General features: G+C 46.6%; 1 protein-coding gene across 1 annotated transcript in view; it reads right to left on the reverse strand.

Annotated features, from left to right (window-relative positions):
• Smog (G-protein coupled receptor 158 smog) overlaps positions 1-20089 on the reverse strand; it is a 394223-nt gene that overhangs the window by 284688 nt on the left and 89446 nt on the right. The gene's annotated exons all lie outside the window — the stretch shown is intronic.

Genomic DNA, 20089 nt, shown 5'->3' on the forward strand with positions numbered 1-20089 from the left:
AAAAAATGCAAGACGTATTTAAAAACTTTCAAATTTTGCGCCACAGTGACGTGTTATGAGCAAGAATGACGTCATACGGGCCAACAATAAAACATAATTTTCAGTGCGTTAACTGCCCGTTAGCATTCAAGTGTTGCGTTCAAATGGAACTAGAGGCCCCATTACAAACGTCCAGTCATGTGTCGTCGCGACAGGTCAGTTAGGTGGCCGCCAATCGCACAAACAAGGTTCCGTGACGTCATAGAAAAGTTGCGGGAAATTGGCTAGGGGGCCGCGACTGCTTCACACGTTTTCTTTAATATCTCCGTTATTTGTTCGAAGATTGCGATGATATTGGTATCATTGTTATTGGGACTAAGCAGTATTTCTAATAAACCCAACTTATATTTTGTCTTCATGGCTCCTTTAAGGCTTTAAGGCGAAAGCCTCACATATTTCGTTAGGGAAAAAGGGTGGCGTCAACGCAGTCCTGCTCGAAAGATGCTCAAGCAAATGCGTCATCAAGTACGCACCCCCTCCCCCCCCCCCCCCCCGTCCCTCCAAGGTAAAAAAAAGAACGCACCTTTACTAAAGTAAAACTCAAAGAAAAGCACGGCAACGCAGGTGCTTTGTAGCGGAATTTACTCCAAATGGGTGCCCTGTTGGCCTAGTTGGCGGTGAGATACAAAGGCAGCGCACATTTTGACGAAGGACGCACAGAAACACATACCACAAGCGCGGTTGTGTCTGTGGCTGAAAGCCTGAGCAGAAAAATGAAAAAAAAAAAAAAACACAGCACGGACCGACAAGAAGATGTGTCAGGGAAAACAAAACCCAGGAATCAGATAGCGATACAGTCCAACGCCGCTACAACGAACGCTCCTACTACGAAATAGCCTGTACAAAGAAGCATGCCATATGGCCTGGCCAGATTCCTACGCTTCGTGTATATTGTGAACGCCACTACAGCCAATACCACTACAGCGGATTCGCCTGCTGAACAAAGAAATTTATGCGTTTCCGATCGCTGAATGGTTGCTTGAAATAATAAACACGGCTAGCCGCACACGTGGTAACGGCAAGCAGAGAACCCAAAGTGAGCAACCGGGCTCCGCAGTGTGTGCTTTGGGGTGCACGCGCCTACGTTTGATATATATATATATATATATATATATATATATAGTCTGAAAAGATAAAAACTCATACAGAGCGCGAAAAAAATAAGGTTAGTAGAAACAGAGACAAACGAGAAAGACGTAGAAAATAGAAATAAGGTTACTGACGTTTCAGGGAGTCCTCTCCCTGAAACGTCAGTAAACTTATTTCTATTTTCTACGTCTTTCTCGTTTGTCTCTGTCTCTACTAACCTTATATATATATATATATATATATATATATATATATATATATATAAATACCTTCAATACATTGGAGCCTGCTTTGTCGTATACTTCACAAATGCAGTGGCAGGAGCAAAGCTCTCGCCAGAAAATAAAACGCCCTCACTATTTCGCTGAGGAGGCTTGGTTTAAATTAGAGTACCCCATGCCTCCGTTTGAGTAGCCTATTTCAATTCATTTTCTGAGGTATAGTCCACAAGTTTCCAGCATATGACTGCTAGTAGAGTGAATGCCCCAGATAAACAGTGGACCCGAGTTGAAAACGTAGATAAACATACATTACATTTTCTAGCACCACAAAGTTTTTGAAAACGCATAGCTTTCCTCTTCAGCTGTATGGCTCGTAAGTATGAACGATCTTTTTCCCCTTTTCAAAAATACCATTAGTCATTAGTCAAGTATTAAATGAAATCTAAACATAATATTTTCTTTCCCGCATGCCCAGTAACAGCACATTGACCGAGACGCTATCAATGAAGTTTAGCGAGCACGGTTTTCATCATACAGGAATTTGCAGTGATTGGTGCAGAGTACATGACAAATGCTTCACGCGCTAATACACTTAAGTACGGTACAGATACTGAAGTTAAAGGGTTGAGACAGGCTGTCGTGCGGACATTGATCGACGCTAAAGCGCCGCTTCTCTGCAAAGTTGAGATTGAATTTGAGATTTGCTGTTGGCTAGTCCACCGAAGCTCTACTGCACTGCATAGTAGCACCAACGCAGGTGCTCGAACTGTGCAAAGAAGCGTTGCAGAAAAACCGGAACCTAGACGCTGAAAGTAGTTGCGACTCTCATCCGTTCCCAGCTCTGTTCGCCAGCCCCGTGGGCTTCTCCCGGGAAAAAAAAGGGGGGCGGCCAATAGGAGGGTAGCATCATCGATCGAGCGAGGGGCGGTGGGATGCATCCAACATCGGCTGTTTGCGTCGTGTTTGTACTTGTAGCTGGTTTGATCCGGTTGCCGTCCCATCGAGCTGCACAGCATCTATCGTCCCCACTGGTCCGCCTATTTTATTATTACCGGTTCCTCACTTACTCCCAACTTCGATTTTTGTTTCTGTCACGCCTGTTTTTTGGGACTGGAGGCGGTATCGTTCGCGCATGCCCGGTTACTCGTCGTCAGCCCGGGGAACCCAAATCCTAGCGGGTTTGTTCGTATACTGCTTTTCTTGCGGGCGTGGATGCTCGCGTACTATTGATTGAATGTCTGGCTGCAGCAAGGACGTGTGCGTGAACGACCGAGTTTCCGAGAAGGACGTGCAGTTCTTATCTTGGTCAACGCTAACCTGCGGGAGGCCTGTTTTGCTGGTGATGTCCCTTTCCATGCGTGGCATGCCTGTACTTCGCTCTGGTAAATACCTTCACTCGTTTGCTCCACTTCTGCAATACAGTTCGGGAATTTTCGATCAGGAAACACGTCTTTCATGAGTATTTTGTGGCCCAACTTGTCAAGGGCGTGTACTTGCCAACTGAAGTTTTTTTTTTTTTTTCGCATTTATTGCTTCGCATTTGGGTCGGTCAAAGGGACTGTTTTGACGTGTCCATTTGCTGTTTACTTTGTTCGTATTGCTGTGGCTCACAAATAGTCCAACTTTCTCTTTTGAATGTCGTTATCAGAATCATTATATATTGAAGCCCTGGGGGAGGTTATATTCCACTGCACGAATTTTGTTTTGACGTCGCCGTAATCGCATTAACCATGAAATATTTTAGTAATCTGCGAATCTGTCTTATGGAAAAAGGCTGGAAGTTTAAAATGATATTTTACTTTATTCGAAGGAACCAATACGAAAGCCTAATATGAGACAACTGAAACTAGGTGGTAATTTCTGTGGTATGCTCCCTTTAAATGCACGCTCCATTGATGCACCCCAAATTCAGGTATGCAGAAAACAGTAACATGAGTCTTCTGTCGTAGCCTCGCATTGTCTGGTTTGTGGTCTGGTCTGGTTTAGCGTCCTTTACTAATGCCTCCTTTACAAGGAATATGCAGCAACATCCCCGCTTGGACAGTGACAACGCCCTTACAAAGAGTATAAGTTTATTGAAAATATTGGTTACAAGCATCCTTTTAAATTATCACTGGCGGAAGGGAGGCATTAAACTAAGAAAATATCTTACTAAAATTTATTACACAAACAAACTTTAGCCGCTTCGAGACGGCGAATTCAAAATTTGCGCGTAAAGTCGGTAGGATCTAGTACTAAAATATTTGTAGAACCCAGGCGATGATAATACAGGGTGTTGCGACGATAATTGGAACACTTTAAATTTTTTTCCTGAGCGATCCGCCGCTGTGTTCGCGCTCAAACTTCACACAAAGGTCGCATTTTGTGGTCTATTTTGTTTGACACCGGGAACAACACCGGTACTTACCTTTTTATTCTGAAAATAAATAAAAACGATTTTCGCCTATGGGAAAATGGCCGCTGATTTGGACGTGCGAGCCAGCGCAAGTTGATGTTGGAACGACGGAACCACCTGCAGAGTGAAACGTATGTTTGGGATTCACGTACGGAGCCAAATGGTGCAGCAGACGATCAGAAAATGCACCTACAAATGAGCTAACAGATGATCAGAAAACCCGGTTTTCGGGCTCGCACGTCCAAATCGCCGCCATTTTCCCATAGGCTAAAATCGTTTTTATTTATTTTCAGAATAAACAGGTAACTACCGTTATTGTTCCCGGTGTCAAACAAAATACACCACAAAATGCGACCTTTGTGTGAAGTTTGAGCGTGAACAGAGCGGCGGATCGCTCAGGAAAAATTTTTAAAGTGTTCCAGTTATCGTCGCAACACCCTGTATAATCACATTGCAATATCAGACAGTCAAGTAACGATGAGCATGCATACACAACGCAGCGACTTCAGACTGAGGATTATTGCAAATGTTATAGGATAACTTACATACGCTAACTAACAAATAGTTTAAGACAATAATTACACTCGTCGTTATAGCCGGTGTTTCAGTGGTTTCACCTTCTATTTGATTATAACGTCTGCCGATGATCGCAGACGCGGCCGGTAACGACCCCCAAACGTAAGTGCTGCAGTGCAGGCCTAAGCGCCCACGTTTCCGTGATTTTCTATGCGCAAAAATGAAAGAAGCGAGATGAAAACATGCACGCAGAAAATCAAGAGAACACGGTCTTTTATTGGGGTTGTGTTGCGCCGGTGTAACGATTCGAAAAAAGAACATATAATTACATTATAAACGCAAACCAATTTTTTTTTTTTTTCATGGATAGGAGTAAACCCTCAATTCCGTGATATAACGCGTGTACGATAAACCTCCATTCGTGCGACAAGAGCTGGGCGACATTAAGTAATTACACAGAAATGCCCAGATTTTGGCCGACCGCCTGGCTTCGCATAAGCGTGTAGCACTGATACGTTGAAATTAGGGTGTTTCCTTGTCGAAACAGCAATTTTCTTTATTCGAGTGAATAAATAATCACTGAGAAAAGACTAGTTTCTTTCCCGGATGTCCCGTTTTTGTATCGCATCCTTTTCTTAGTCTGCTTGATGTCTGGCGCGATTTCGAAAGGTGGGACATTTCGCGACAGTATCACCTGTAACATACAGAGCAACCGTAACGATTTTTTTAACATTTGTTTTTCGTGTATGAAAACATTTAAGAAAGTTTGCTTACTTTGGCTAGGCTCTGTTGGGGTTCTTCAGTTTTCTTTTCAAAATCGGTTGGACATTGAAGTTGTAGCACGATGTCTGATGGATTGATGGTTGATCAAATAAGTTATTTGCGATAATAATTTTGGCGAACGTTATTTATTTATCATTTCTGATTTATTGATTATTAAGTTTAGTTATTGATGCTAGATAAGTATTATTTCTGATTATTTTTATTTATGGTTGATGAATTATTTCAGTGATTAATTTATTTGTTGATTAAATTGGTGGGTTGATTGATTGGTTGACCAATGTTTATTTATTTATTTATTATCGATCGATCTAACGATCGGTTGATTGATTGATTGATTGATTGATTGATTGATTGATTGATTGATTGAACGGTTGATTGATTGATTGATTGATTGATTGATTGATTGATTGATTGATTGATTGATTGATTGATTGATTGAGTGAGTGAGTGAGTGAGTGAGTGAGTGAGTGAGTGAGTGAGTGAGTGAGTGAGTGAGTGAGTGAGTGAGTGAGTGAGTGAGTGGGTGAGTGTTTGGTTGATTGATTGGTCGCGGTTGCTAATGATCCCATGTGATGACACGTGTCACCTTACCTAAGCAGCTAATGTATGTATTATTGGCATCAGACCCAAATTAAATCTGTCCCGTTGCAGGTGGTAGTTGTCCGAAGCTACATTTACCCATCTGCTTTCCTTCGAGGAGCATTCCAATTTTCACCTAATCACATCCACTACCTTGGAGTTTATTTCTTTGTATCACTTTCAAATCCACGGGATTCGAGAAGGCAAATATTTCCTTTATATACATTCAAGGAGGGAATCACACTTAAACACAACGTGCCCAATCGTTTTAACAGCAGGGCTGTTTAGGCCGACACACATCCGTCCGGCGTAGCCATAAAACTCCGAGCGAGCGGGAGCGCGTGTTTCACGGCGACCGCCCGGCATCGTCCAGGCTCGCACGTGGGCTGACGCCACGTGAGGCGCTTCTGCCTTCGTTGTCGTCGTCCTGGAGCGACCGGCGCGCCACGGGGCCGCTGCCCCGAAGGCGCTGACAACGACTCTGTCAAGCCCTCCTTTTACAATCGACACTTGGAGGTGGATACAGGACAAGCTGAAAAAGGGGAGGTCTACCGAAGCGATGACCCGCTACAAGAGGATTTCCCCACGCGGCTGGGGCGACGGAAGACAGCGAAAGGGTGACGACGATTGCTACTGAATAAAACACTGCACATACTATAATGGTCTTTGCTTTACAATGCTGTCCAAAACGGCTTTGCACTGTTGAGGTCCGGCGGTTCCCTCTCTCCTGGGATCTGCTGTCAGTGTTTGGAGAAGCTAGGTCAATTCCTGTCTCTGCTGTTTCACCAACCTTGCACCACTAGTGCAGGCTGCGCCAATTTTTCCATTTCGTTCCCGTCGACGACCCAAGTACCATCACTGCGGGTGCATTTCCGTACATAGATCCTTGTTCTCAGAATATGTGCTCTGGCCTCGAAAGGCAAAGCAGGCCTCTTGGCGTCGTCACAGATATTTTCATTTCTGACGTCAAATTGTTCTGCAGGCTTGTACAAGTCTTCCGACGTTTTCGTTTGCATTTTTTTCTCCATTTATCGATTTCCGTCTGCTTTGACACATCTTTGGTTATGTTGTCTGTCTTTGAGTATTCCCTTTTCTTTACATATCTTATCGTTAGCCCTATAGTCGTTTTCTTGCCCCGGCTTGTCAACGCTTTTCATGTAGAGGTGCACATACAATACAGCTGTCCACTAACGTTGATCCATTGTCCTTGATCTCTTCTGGTTACATATACTACTTCAAGCTTTTAAAACTTTAAATGATGCCTAGCCAATATGCCCCTGCATTGCTTCGTTAGTTCTTTTACTATACACCCCTTTTTCATACCGAACAAACAATGTTATACCAAGATCACTTTCTATATTCTTCCAACTTTTCTTCTCGCCGCTACCTCTATAACCGCTAATTTCCAACCAACACGATTACTCAGTATCTCAGTTGAACACAACAATAGCCCGTCAATGTGGCTACAACAACTCAAACCTAAATGTAAAGCAATCCAACATGCCATACATCACATCTCGAACAAATTTGGTGGAGCAAGCCAGAAGGCGACCCAAATTGTAGCCCACGCTATCGCCGTTGATGCCATAAATTATACAGCTTAAGCCTACGACCTCAACAAAACGCACGTTAGAACACTTCAAAATCTGCACACAGCCACCTTTCACACCATCAGTGGACTACCCAAACATACTCGTCTTGAGGACCTGCAGTTGCAGTTCCTCCTCCTCCCCCTCAGAAAACATCATTCAAGAGCAAGTAAACATATCCCTTCATAGACGCCCATTAACTCATCAAAATGTCTCCATCATCAACCCCACGACAACCCACCGCCTCAGGCTCCCTGGAACCGCCCTTCTGTGACGGGCTCTACGGCCACCCATCTCGTCTCGCGTAAGGCCCCCTCGTCCGCGTTGGCCGCATCAACGCTCTCCGGAGCAGTAAACGCCACAAATGAATCGATATTTACAGCGACACAAGCAAGGCTCCTCCACTAGTTGGCACCGCGTGGGCATCACCTGATCTCCCCTCCATCCAAGGAAAGCGATCCCTTCATATTCCATGTGCTACCATCCTGGAAGGGGAACACCATGCTATCATTCAAGCCATAGACTACCTCATGCTTGACTTTCACTCCTCCGTTCCTTCCCAGATACGCATCCTGATGGACTCTTTCGAAGCCCTACACATTCAAAAAGTCCCACATCAAACAATACCATCGCCAACAAAATCCTTCATGAGATCTCCATCCTAAAATGTAGCGGCATTAATCTCCGCATCGACTGGTCACCTGGACACGAGGAGTCATCACCGGGGAACCAGGCAGCCCACCCGGCTGCATGGGACTGTGTAACCTCTAGGCCTCCGCTGCTATCCGACTTGGCTGCTCCACCTCCTGAGTCATTACCACCAGCATACAGTTTACACGGTACAAAAAAAAAAGACGGCCTCAAGGCCCTCACTACAACCCGCCTTCTATCCGCTCTGGCCCCGCTCCCAAGATCAGCCGAAATTTTAATAAACAAATTCTTTGCCAACGCAAAGCTAACCCCAGAGACCTTATGTAAATGCTACACCCCATCTCTGCCGCCTCAATGTCCTTTCTGCGCCTCGCTCACACCGGCTAATCTCCAGCACATAATTTGGCAATACCCAAAATTCACTCGCTACAGAACCTTCACCCCTCCTCCAAATTCCTCCTCCTCATACATCTACCCTCGTAAACTTGAACCCTCCACGCTGGCTTTAATAGCGCACTACTCTCTAGAGAGCTGTATAGCGTGAGCTGTTCAGAGCCGTAAGCCTGCTCTCCTATCCCCACGCGGCCTCTCCCGCCTTTGTGAGGAGCCCACCAGTTTCGGTTTGAACTGTCGGTTCTCAAGATGTCGCAAGCCACAAATACCCCGCCTTCTACTCCCGCTTCCCCCACTTGAGTTAGCGTCTTCCTGCTGTAATAAAGAATATCTCTCACCCTCCCTCTTGTTATCTTCATTTTTCGCCGCAGCACAGCCATGCCTGTTGTGAAGCACCCTTTAAAGGCAGGCATCGAGTTCGCAATATCGGCGTGGAACGGCTCTTCGCTTTGAATTTTGTCTAGCTGCCACGGTGGCTCAGAACCTAACGTGTTCATTGATTCATTGATTATAGGGTTTAAGGCGCCGACACTGCACAGGCGATGAGGCGTGCCGTAGCGGAGGGCTCCGAATTAATTTTGACCACCTGGGGATTTGTAACGTGCGCCGAAATCGGTGTTTGTGCCTTTCGTCTCCAACCTAAGGTGATGAAATAATGAGCACATGGACAGCGGTTCGACCCTGCTGTCGGAGCCATTTTCTCAACAGCGGAGCTGTTGTACAAACCGTAAGTTCGGTGTTGCAGAAGAAAATACAAAAAAAAAAATGCGGAGCACTCGTGAAAGTGTGCCTCACAGCGACCGTCCAGCGTTCCTGGCCCACGCAGTGGCTTTAGTAAAAAGAAAAGAACTGGCAAAAACTACTAGGAGCGACAAACTGAGAGCGCTCGTGAGCGCGTGCCTCGTGGTGAGCACCGACTCACCGGCACACGCAGTGGCTTCAGCACCAAAAACAACAACAACAAAAAAAAACTCCAGTGCTGTCGTCAAGCTCTGCCGTGCATGTAATTCTTGACATCAGGAACACGGCAAAACCGATCGTATGACGGTGACTATAACTAGTATAGTGCAAAGGAATGGCGGAACACGTAAATAAACAATTTCAAAGTTGTGCAAGTACGTGGTGATGTGTCCTTCAGTGCTGAGAAATCCTGCAGCGTCGTTATGGTGCAAGCCTTGCGCGACTTAGAGCAAGCTTCGTCCGTTGTGCTGGTGGAAGTCTACAATGTTGAGGATGACTTTGCATTCACCACTCGCCGCGAAGAAGAGGAGCACCTCTTCGATGCATATGACCGCGATTACTCGCCCCGCAAACATATGCAAATAAACAACGATTTTGAAACTTAACTATGCGTACGGCAATGCTCACCTACAACAGCTTCGGCTATTCAAGTCTTGCGCGTGAGTGCAAGCTTCCTTCATTTTTTTGGTGCAAGGGAAAAACTAAAACTCCGGTGTATCAAAATTTCGGCGCACGTTAGACATTTCAAGGTAGTTTACGCTGTTCTGTAGGCCTCCATTGCGACCCGCCGCATGGCACAGGTGCTGCCTCCGCGCGGAAAACCCCCAAAAATGTGCAATGCGGTGCACTTGGCGGCATCAGTCATCAACAAGTGCAACAGTTACACATCAGCATGCACACGGACATAGGGAATGGAGCACGTACAATGGGCGTCAGCTTCGTTAAACAAGCTTTTTGAAACTATCAATTTTTGCTGTACACCTCGCGTCAGTTACTCCCGCGAGACGGGAGAGTCAGTCTTCCAAAGCCATAACAACAAAAGGGGTCATGTAAACAAAATACAAGTTTGGTTTATTGAACACTGCTTTGGGCCGGTAACACTGATGCGAGAGTTAAGGCAAGCCTCTACCGGTTAGGCTAGTTATTAAAGAACAAAGGCGAAGCAGCGACCGTTCCACTATTTCGACTGGTACCCAGGATGCCACAAGGACGTGTTTCTGTGACTGGCTGCCGCCGACAGACCCTATCTTCCGCCAAGGACAATGACTTTGGTATTGTAATTCTACCTATTCTGTTGCACAATTATACCGTATTTACCGATTCTAACGCGCACTTTTTTTTCCGGAAAAATAGGCCGAAAAATCGCATGCGCGTTAGAATCGGACACGAAATCGAAACTGCCGAAACAGCGGAAATTTCGGCCCACCTGTCGCCATCGCCATCTCAAGATGGCGCCAAAGCTTTTAGACGCAGGAAGCCTAGGCTATAGTGCCTAGAATATTCTAGGTACTATACCTAGGCGCCTAGGTTTTCCTATCAGCGTTCACACAAATCGTCAAATCGTTTCACTTGCGCGCTTGATAACAGCAATGGCAGCAGCGGCTCCCACGCGTTCAAAATCGGCTGGAGCGTGCACCTCTGGAGAAGCTGTCGGGATGGGCGTGCGAGGCGTGGGCCACGATCCCATCGACCATGGTTGAACGTTCGTTCAGAAGTGTGGCATCGCGAACGCACTTGACGGCACCGAGGACGAGATGTTGTGGTCAGCGGAGAGCGACGAGGAGTGAGATGAGTGAGATTACTTTGGGACATAAGTCGCCCATTTCTCTCAAATTCGTTTTTCTTATTCACAAAGTTCCGTGGGCGTTACAATTGGAGGTGCAAATTTTTTCGATTTTTTTGCCAGGAAAATCGGGTGCGCGTTAGAATCGCGGGCGCGTTAGAATCGGGTACATACAGTAACTGTGTTTTGACTGACACTCGTTTTTTTTTTTTTTTTTTACCAAACGAACACCTAAACAGCGCGCCAACTCTATACCGGATCCTGAACTCAGCATCAATAATCATCCAGTGCTTGGATTATGCGCAGAGTATCTGATTCTTGGCGGCCACATCTTCGGCGAGAAACTCTATACCAGATCCTGAACTCAGCATCAATAATCACCCTGTTCCTAACGTCCCCCACATCCGAATTCTGGGGCTCACTATTCCGAAAGACGGGTCGGGTTCCCAAACAATCCTACCGCTCCAACCTACTCTCTCACAATTGATGCACCTTATCCATGGAGTTTCTAAGCGAAGATTTGGCCTCCAAGTATCAGATACTCCGCGCATAATCCAAGCCATCCTTATCAGCCGCATTGCATACTGTGCTACGTACCTAGCCCTAAAACCTTCCGAACAAAACAAACTGAACACCGCGATACGGCAAGCCTACAATACAAAATCGCACTAGGATTGCTCCCACCAAACGAAAACAAACAAGTTACTACAGCTGGGCGTCCATAATATGTGGGAAGAAATCCAAGAAACGCATCGAATTCCTCAACTCACACGCCTCAAACTCACGACCACGGCAAGAGGGACCCTCCGCTGGCTAGGGTATTCGACCCCACAACAGCAAGACGAGAACATTCTGACGACTGCAAACGAACTCCTAGCCCCACAATACCCTACACCATGCAATGTACCCCATCCTCTACCGCGCATCTTGCAAATATCCTCCCCCCCACCCCCCTGGCACCCTATACCATCTGGTATGGGGGTGTCAACAAACCACGTCCCTCAATCCTATTCCCCAATCTACATACGAACAATGGGTAGCACGGCTGACCAGCTCCGACCTGTCCTCCCAGCGTAGCCTGGTGGAGAAAGCCCGGGTGACCAGCGCAAGCCAGGGTATTCCGGACTACAGGAGACCCCCCACCAGACAAGCACCCAGGTATCAGCACCTGAGGCTCACCTAAATAAAGCTTATTCCTCCTCCTCCTCCTCCTCCTCCTCCTCCTCCTCCTCCTCCTCCTCCTCCTCCTCTGCCGTTATTTCGAACCACTATTCAGCGTTTCGATGTCCAAAAGAGTACATCGCGTGCACGCGCTCATTATCACACAGCTGTAAGGCACGAGAAATACGCCGCTTTCAACTTGCGAGTGAATGCATTCCTAACGAACTCAGGTTTGCATCCTTCCGCATACTTTTTACAGCCTAAATGGCGCGTAACTTGTTTAAAACTTGCAGTATAAAACGACTGTGGCGGTTTTTGCACCCCTGATAATTTGCAAGGACAGCAAGAAAAGAACAAAAAACTGCGTTCAGGTGTCCGTTTAAGGCACCCAACATAATAGAACAAATTACCTCTACAGACTCGTACACTCACTGCAGGTGAAAAACCTGATGTAGCTCTTCTGGAGAATTCGCTTTGATACGGAAGTCACATCTGGTTAACTGAACGGTATGCGTCCCATAAAAGCCAGTGAGCTGAATTCGGCATCCGAGTTGAGTGGAGTGGATAAAATTTTGTAGACGAGCTTCAGGCACTGATGGTTGGACGCCCGCCCGGTGAGGGTCTCCTCTAGTCCGGGAAGCCCTTGGTCCGCCCTGGCTGCCCTAGCCCTCCCCACAAGGCTACGCTGGACTGAGAGGGCGGAGCTGTCCAGCTGGCCCACCCACTGCTCGTTCGTTGGGTGAGGATTGAAATGCACAGAATAAAAATAACGCGTTTCAATGAACATTGAAGTAAAGTTGCACATCTCTTACTTGTACAATGTAGGTACACAGACTCAATCTTCAATTTTAACTGCTTAAAAGAACCCTTGACAATTTTAAAGACGATAGTCTTTCTTGGGCTACTTAAACCCACAAATTTTAGTCTGTCTGTCTGTCTGTCTGTCTGTCTGTCTGTCTGTCTGTCTGTCTGTCTGTCTGTCTGTCTGTCTGTGACTCGATTCAGCCTCCCGGCCAAAGCAAAGGAGATATTGCCCAATAGTCTTATATACTCACAGCCAAAGGTAAACGTCTAAGCCCGGTTGGTATGTTTATACTTGCCAACTTTGTTGAACAAGAACAAGACATTACGCAAACATTCATGGATGCTTGGTTTTTCGATAGCAAATGATATTCTACATCTACTGCAGAAAACCACCGCCTGCTGTTCGCGCAACTACAAGGCGGCATATGAAAAATCACGCGACAACAGCAACGAAAGATGATGATGATAATGTCCTCAAAGATTTTGGCACGCACCCAAAAGGGGGGATTGGCCAGGGCTAAATCAGTTGTTCCACTAGCTAGGTTCCACGTTCTGCTTGGAACGCAAGTGGAGCACGGCCACGCGGTTGTAAACCTTGAAGTCGGCCGCCTCGATTGACGCGCGTCACCGCCGTACTGCAGCGCTCGCACCGAGGAACCCGGCCTGTAGCAGTGGAACGCGGTAAATTCAAATCGCCTTGTGCAGACCCTTGGTGTGTTTACCTTGGAATGAGCGCTACGGTACAGGAACAGCACGAGAGGTGAGCGGGAAAGTAAAAAGGCGCATTCCCTTGGCAAATGTCTACAAAGACTATCGTCTTTTGACGACATTTGCAACGAAAGGAGCAGATACGCGGCCAATGTTTTTGTTCTTTTTTTGCTATATCCTAAATGTTTTCAGAACGCAAGCAACGAACACACCAAGTACTTAGAATAGGATGTCACGAAGTCCCTCAGCCAAAAATCGCTGCTCTATGCTCATCAGATAAGTTTGAAACTTCCTCGAGAATATTTTCTCTCTTTCACGGTCTTGGCTTTCTTCGAGCGCTTGAAGTAGAGTCATTACAGCGGTGTAGCGGCAATTGCCCGGCTTCCTTTCCGTTGCGGCAATAAACGCATTCGATAGTCACAAAACAAGCTACAAAAGCAAAGCAGAATGGGAAAGTGGATGTGCTGCAAGTAGCAAATCGCGCAGTGCTGCTCCGTGTCGGCGATAACTATTGCTTTCACAATGCTTCCAAATGCGATGTGAATAGTGAAAATGTGAATAGGCAGTGTTGCAGAGTCCCTTTAGTGGAAGCCTGGAGCCTCAACTTTGTTTTAAAGCCTGGGCGAAGAAACAACACGCCTTTCGTGGCGTCCTCGGAAACCATCGCAGTGAAGTCAGATTGGTTTTCCCAACTGTGAATGTTATCCTACATATCCGAGGGTCAATTTTATTTAGTTTATCTAATATTGAATGTCTTTCTTATCCACGCATTTTACAATGAGGATAAACTCGCACTCTTCATCATTAGAATTGCGTCCATCAAAATACCTTTCGTCGCAGACTACGACACCCAAATAAGCGACGGGCTTGGCGAGAGGGTTCTTAACTTTAAACGCACGTTTCCGGCTAGGACAAAAAAAAATCACTTCATTTTGCGAAGTCCCGAAAATGGCCTAAACATACTCTAGGTTCAACTTATTATGAAGTTCGGCCAAGTGTCCTGGAAGTGGCAACAAACGCTGACACAGGAATACCTGCTCAGATTCGTCACCTAGAAATTGTTTGCATATACCCAGTGTAAAATCTCAACAGGAATACCGCAAAAACCTAACAAGAATTCCTGTCGTACGACAAAAATCTTTGTTGTGACGACAGAAGTCCTGTGGTTACGAAAAAGCCATCTGTTGCTACGACACACATTTCTGTCGTAACGACAAAGTCAATCCTCTCACATTCCTGTAGTAACAACAGGACGGCCATTTACGCTACTCTTCCCAATGGGCAATAACATTCAAACCATGCGCAACTACTGATAAAACATCCGGATCCCAACAAGACAGGAATTCGGTACGACGGAACATCAAAATCAAGACAGGAATACGACAAACGGCAGAACTTCAGAATCACGACACGACAAGAATACGACAATAGGACAGCACGACACGCGAAACTACGACACTACTGAAATTTTTCTTGTAATTTCCGACAGGGTACAGGGAAACAATATGACTTAAAAAGTAAAGTTTAAAAAAACGAAACGAGAAGTAGCCAAGTACTGCAACGACAAGTACGCCGAATCCTCCTCATCAGTCGCCGTTTCCTCCCAACTTGGCTTTTTATAAGTGTTGTGTCGCGATGGCCGCAGGTCGCGCCCAGAAGTCAGGCGTGCGCCATTGTTTCCGGAAGAATGGGTTAACCGAAAGGCACGAAGAACAAAACAAAGAACACTACGGCTATTTACGTGTCGGCACGCTCATGGGGCCATTCGGCTCGTGGAATCGCGGTTTGGCCCAGCAAAGGGGCCGGAGGAGCAAATAAACAGGGCCGCGCACTTTTGCCGGGGGCACCCACTTGACGTCGAACACAGCTGGGGGCCACAGAACGAGCTTGCGCCGGCCATGCAGGCAGCAATCATCGAGGCAATTTCCCTATTCAGACTTCTGCCTGACCTTTCTTTTTTCCCTCAACTCTTTTTTTTTTTTTGCTTTCCTTGCGAGCGTATGGACAACAATGGGGGAAACGAGCGTCATTCTGAAAGCCTGCCACTGGACTTGGGTAGGCAAGATAACCGATTGGCTTTTTTTTGCAGTGGAAGAACACCGGAAGTGCTTGTTTCGCTTCCCCATATCTGGAAAGGAGGCGCAGTAGATCGCAGTTCCAAACATATTATTGCTACTTGCTCGCACTGGTAACGCCGAAAGCCATTGCTGTCCTTGACGTGCTGCGTGGCGTCTCTTCTGCGTTCAGATAAAATATATAACATGAAGCGTTTGTGCAGAAACGCATGTATGCCGAAACACGCACACGCAGACGATGATTAAAAAACTGTCTCGTAAAATAATCTGTCCGGCTGGTACGTGTATAACAGCGTTGTTTGCATCCGGAGGCAGTAACACAGGGCCGAGCCCGTCTGTTAAGCCTCAAGTTTGATGTGCGGCCAAACGGACGCGGTGAGAGAATGTCTTCACAGGCCAAAGGAGTGTTAACAAAAGTTTAAGCCGCTTCACTCAAATAGAAAGCTACCGGAAGTGAACAGCAGTGATTCGCGATAATGGGCTGTAGTGCCGTTATCTGCTCACTGCTACCACCCAATGCAATTCAAATTTCCCGCCTCCGCAGTGCTCGCGCGCCCCCTGCCCGAAACAGCGCCAGCGAGAGTTCTGTTCTTTTTGTGCTTGCTTTTCCTCCCGACGTTCCGGCGTTGCACCGCCATTTTTTTTTTCGCTTACTATCGTAAAAACCAACCCAACAAGCGTTCCTAACTAATGAACGCGAGCCCTGGCGGCTAATTACGTATATGTTGCCCCCAATGTACCTACAGTTTTCTTTGCGCCAAACAACGGGTAGATGCATGACAAGCGCTAGCGGTCCACGAGTTTCAAACGCTTATAATTATATAATCCGCTTGGCTTTCGAAGCCTCTGGTTGACGCCGCAATGACAGCCGTCACGACGGAACGCCGTGCGGCTCTACTTTGTCGAGCGAGCGAGCTACGACGACAAGGCGAGCCCATAAGGTGCTCTGCACTTTAAATAACGTTCGAAGTTCGTTTCCTACGGGCGGGCGGCAAGGTATAAGGCTGTTAATTCGGAGGACGTGTTTCCCGTCAACCACCGTCTGCGCAGGGCAACCCCCGCACAAAACGTTCTTCGGGAACTAAAGTCTGCTTACGTGCTCTGCAGGCGATAGCCTAGCGATTATCAAAGGCTTCCTTGGTTCTCCATCTTTGTTTATGTTTCTTTCTTCGCTTTCGTTTCTTCGCCTTTGTTGACACGAGTTGCTTCAGCGGCGAGACTGGCCGCAAGAGACAAGGCGGCGTTCCCACAGTCAGAACTCACCTCCGCGTACACCTGTTATTTTCACGTTCCGTCACGTTCCCCTGTCACGCGGCACGCAGAAGGAAAGGTGCCACGCTAACGCAGTGATATCGCACTTCCCTCTTTCTCTGGAGTTCCTGATTGAAATCCCACATGAACCCAATAGCGTTTTATTTATTTACTGTGTACAGCGGCAGCTAACGTGGTATTATTCGCGTTGACGACGGCGGCGGCTGTCAGTTCTCGCGTTTGAGGAGGCATCTAAGTCTTTCGCCTTAATAAATGGAGCTGTTAGCATTATTTCCGCATTCGTCCTATTAAATGCAGTGTTTGATTATTTACACGTCACCGGCGTCGCAGCGACAATGTACAACTATATATTCTCATCCTGTGGGACCGCCTGGACTTTTACGTGACCCACGGAACACTCCCTGTTACCTTATATTTTACCTCTTCTTTTTCCCCCTTTTCTTTCGCCCTGCTTCATTTAGGGCCTTTATTTTCTTCGCCCTATCTTCGGAGAGTAGCATGTAATGGAATACATTGAATCAGACCTATCTACTTTCTTCCAACAAATAGGTCTCTCCCTCTCCTTATCGGGAGGCTCAACATCACCTGGAAAAGGCTTTCGCCAACCAGAGCACTCAATGGAACTCTTGCGTGCTCGCAACTGCACCAAGGGGGCAACCAAGGGAAGGCGGCCGTTTTGTTAACCGATTCCGAAGTAGATCACTTTGCAAAACCGCTATTCTCGGGAACTAGTTAGTAACGGCAATAGCTCATGTACGGTATCACCCCGCCTAAGCGACGGACCCGGACGTCAACGGGCGCGCGCGTTTTGAAAGGAGATTGCTACGAATGCGTGATGTCATCTGCCTTTTCTCACGTAGTTTGTTTGTAGTCGCTGCAGTGGTTTATAAGCATATAAAGTGCGGAAAATTCCGGAATTCCCAGTAATGCACTACTTGCGCCGCGCGGAGTAACATCCGGCTACGGTGGTGAGGCAAAGTGGCAACTTCTGTTGCCGTTCTCAACCTATATCCGAGTATAGGGGCCTAGTTCTTCACTGCATGGCAGTAAAGAAGATGCGGGAAGTTGTTAAAGATTGTTTTTCAGCGCTGTCATCAATGAGTAACCATGGGACATTTATAGACACCGTTCGTTCGTAGCCCCTTCCCGGCTCAGATATATTTGATTCCCTAGGATAGGTGAGATAAAGCAAGCTCCACACCGTTCCTCGGCTGCGCGTTGGGTCTGTGCACACCACACAGAATTTGGGGCGCCGATAATGGAGTGCCGGGTGTACTCCGTCCTAACCACAGGTATGCCAAGGTACCAGGCCTAACATAATGCGGTATTCGACGGGGCACCTCGTCATACGCACCGCTGTCCGCTCCTCCCCTCCCACTTCATTAACTATTCATCCTTCGCGCTTTTTGGCCTTCCATACTTTCCGCAATTTTGACTGAAACTTCATGTATATCTCGCCTGCAGTCATATTCAGCGGAAGTTCAGTTGAAATAATTAATGGGCAAGTAGCTCAGGCGTGGGGCGTGAAACCGCACCTTGAGTAGGGAGACCGGCCCTCCTGTGGAGTTATGTAATGAGGATACGGCAGAATTTATGATTCCATGCGGGACGACGTGAGGGCTCATAATTTGTGCTCAAGCAGCGGCTGCCGCTGACCGAAGGGCTCGAATGCTGCACGAGAAGTAAGGTGAGAAGCGACCGCTTTAGGGATTAATAAGTGCAACGGAGAACGAAGGAGTCCCTTGAGCGCAGCAGGGCGTAGACGTGCAAAAGCCAGCCGGCTATATCTCTGCCAGTTTCTGGGGATAATGTGACCTGTATTCTCGGTGATAAGCGATGATTCTCGGCGTTTTGTCTCGTTATAATGCCAGAAAAAGCGCCTGTTTGTCGCTGTCGGCAGTTTCCCAAATCGCAGATGGCGTAATGCAACACCGGATAAGGTGAATTCCCTTCTTTTTGGGCGTGTTTGCCGTTAGCGCCATTTGTGGTGTTACGTCAGTTATGGCTTGCATGTTCGAAAGGTTTATGAAAGGTAGAGGAAAGGCCACCCCTCTGTTCACTCCTCGTTCTGAGGAAGTCACGACTAATAATTGTTAAGTAAATCCTTGATTTCGGGTGTCACTTCTAATTTCTGCTCCTCAAGCCAGGAGAAGGTGATGATGATGCTGATAATGAGCAAAGGGCTTTCGGTGGCATAAGAACGTACGAAAGAGCAGAGAAAAAAAATTCTTTGAGCCCGATACTGCTCGACATGTGTTGTTAAATTTCGGGGTGAAACATTACCAATTACCGTATGACTAGAGAAGAACCTTGGGAACTAATCCTTGTTTTCAAAGATTTCGACAGAATTTCAGAATGTTGAATTTCAGAGAAGAAAGATGACTCACTTATACAAACACACACGCTCACACACGCACGTACACATGGACCAAACACGCGCATTCATACGCACACACACAGGCACACACAATTTGGCTGTCTGTGCCCACCTCAAGAAAACGTGTGCTCCGGTTACTCTGCTGCAGACCAAATCCTTCCGAAGACGCTGCGCACCGGCTGCGTCACCCTATCCGAATCCCTCGTTTAGGTGGGAGGATTAAAGTTGTAGCTCTTCCGATGTGGGGAGCGCCAAGAGGGGCTTCTCTACAAGAGTTGAAATATTTTTGTGACCCGAGAAAACCAGGGGGAGAAGGCGAGGTTCTCCCCACCCGCTCTTACTTTACAATGATATATTAACTATGAAGCCCTAGGCGCCCATGCAGAGTTCCGTAATACAAAGCTATGAATTGGACGTTGTTTTGTGTTCGCCCTTAATTTAAGAAGAACCTAGAGGCACATTTACTCGGCTTTATTGCGATAAATATTGTTCTATCCTCTTCCTCAGTGGTCGCAAATCGACAGCGCGTCTTGTGGGGCTTACATTTTAATACGCCTCAACGGAAAATGCGAAAAACGAGATTTGCTTGTGTTGTAATGGCCCCACGTACATATATATATATATATATATATATATATATATATATATATATATATATATATATATATATATATATATATATATATATATATATATATATATATATATATATATATATATATATATATATAGGGAGAAGTTGAACTTTTGAAGATGGTAGAGAACACAAGAAAAAGCCGTGTCGTGAAATTAGGATGCCTGCGGGCTCTACTTACTCGTTCTGTCAAACCACGCGCAAGCTGCCCTACTTCTGCAGCAGCGTGGTTGGGCCCCCATACACTAGCGCCATCTACTGCAGCGCCAGCAAAAAGCG

This window comes from Haemaphysalis longicornis, unplaced genomic scaffold, assembly GCF_048455015.1.
Source record: "Haemaphysalis longicornis isolate Haplotype H1 unplaced genomic scaffold, Haemaphysalis longicornis Haplotype H1 scaffold_4, whole genome shotgun sequence".
Classification (NCBI taxonomy): domain Eukaryota; kingdom Metazoa; phylum Arthropoda; class Arachnida; order Ixodida; family Ixodidae; genus Haemaphysalis; species Haemaphysalis longicornis.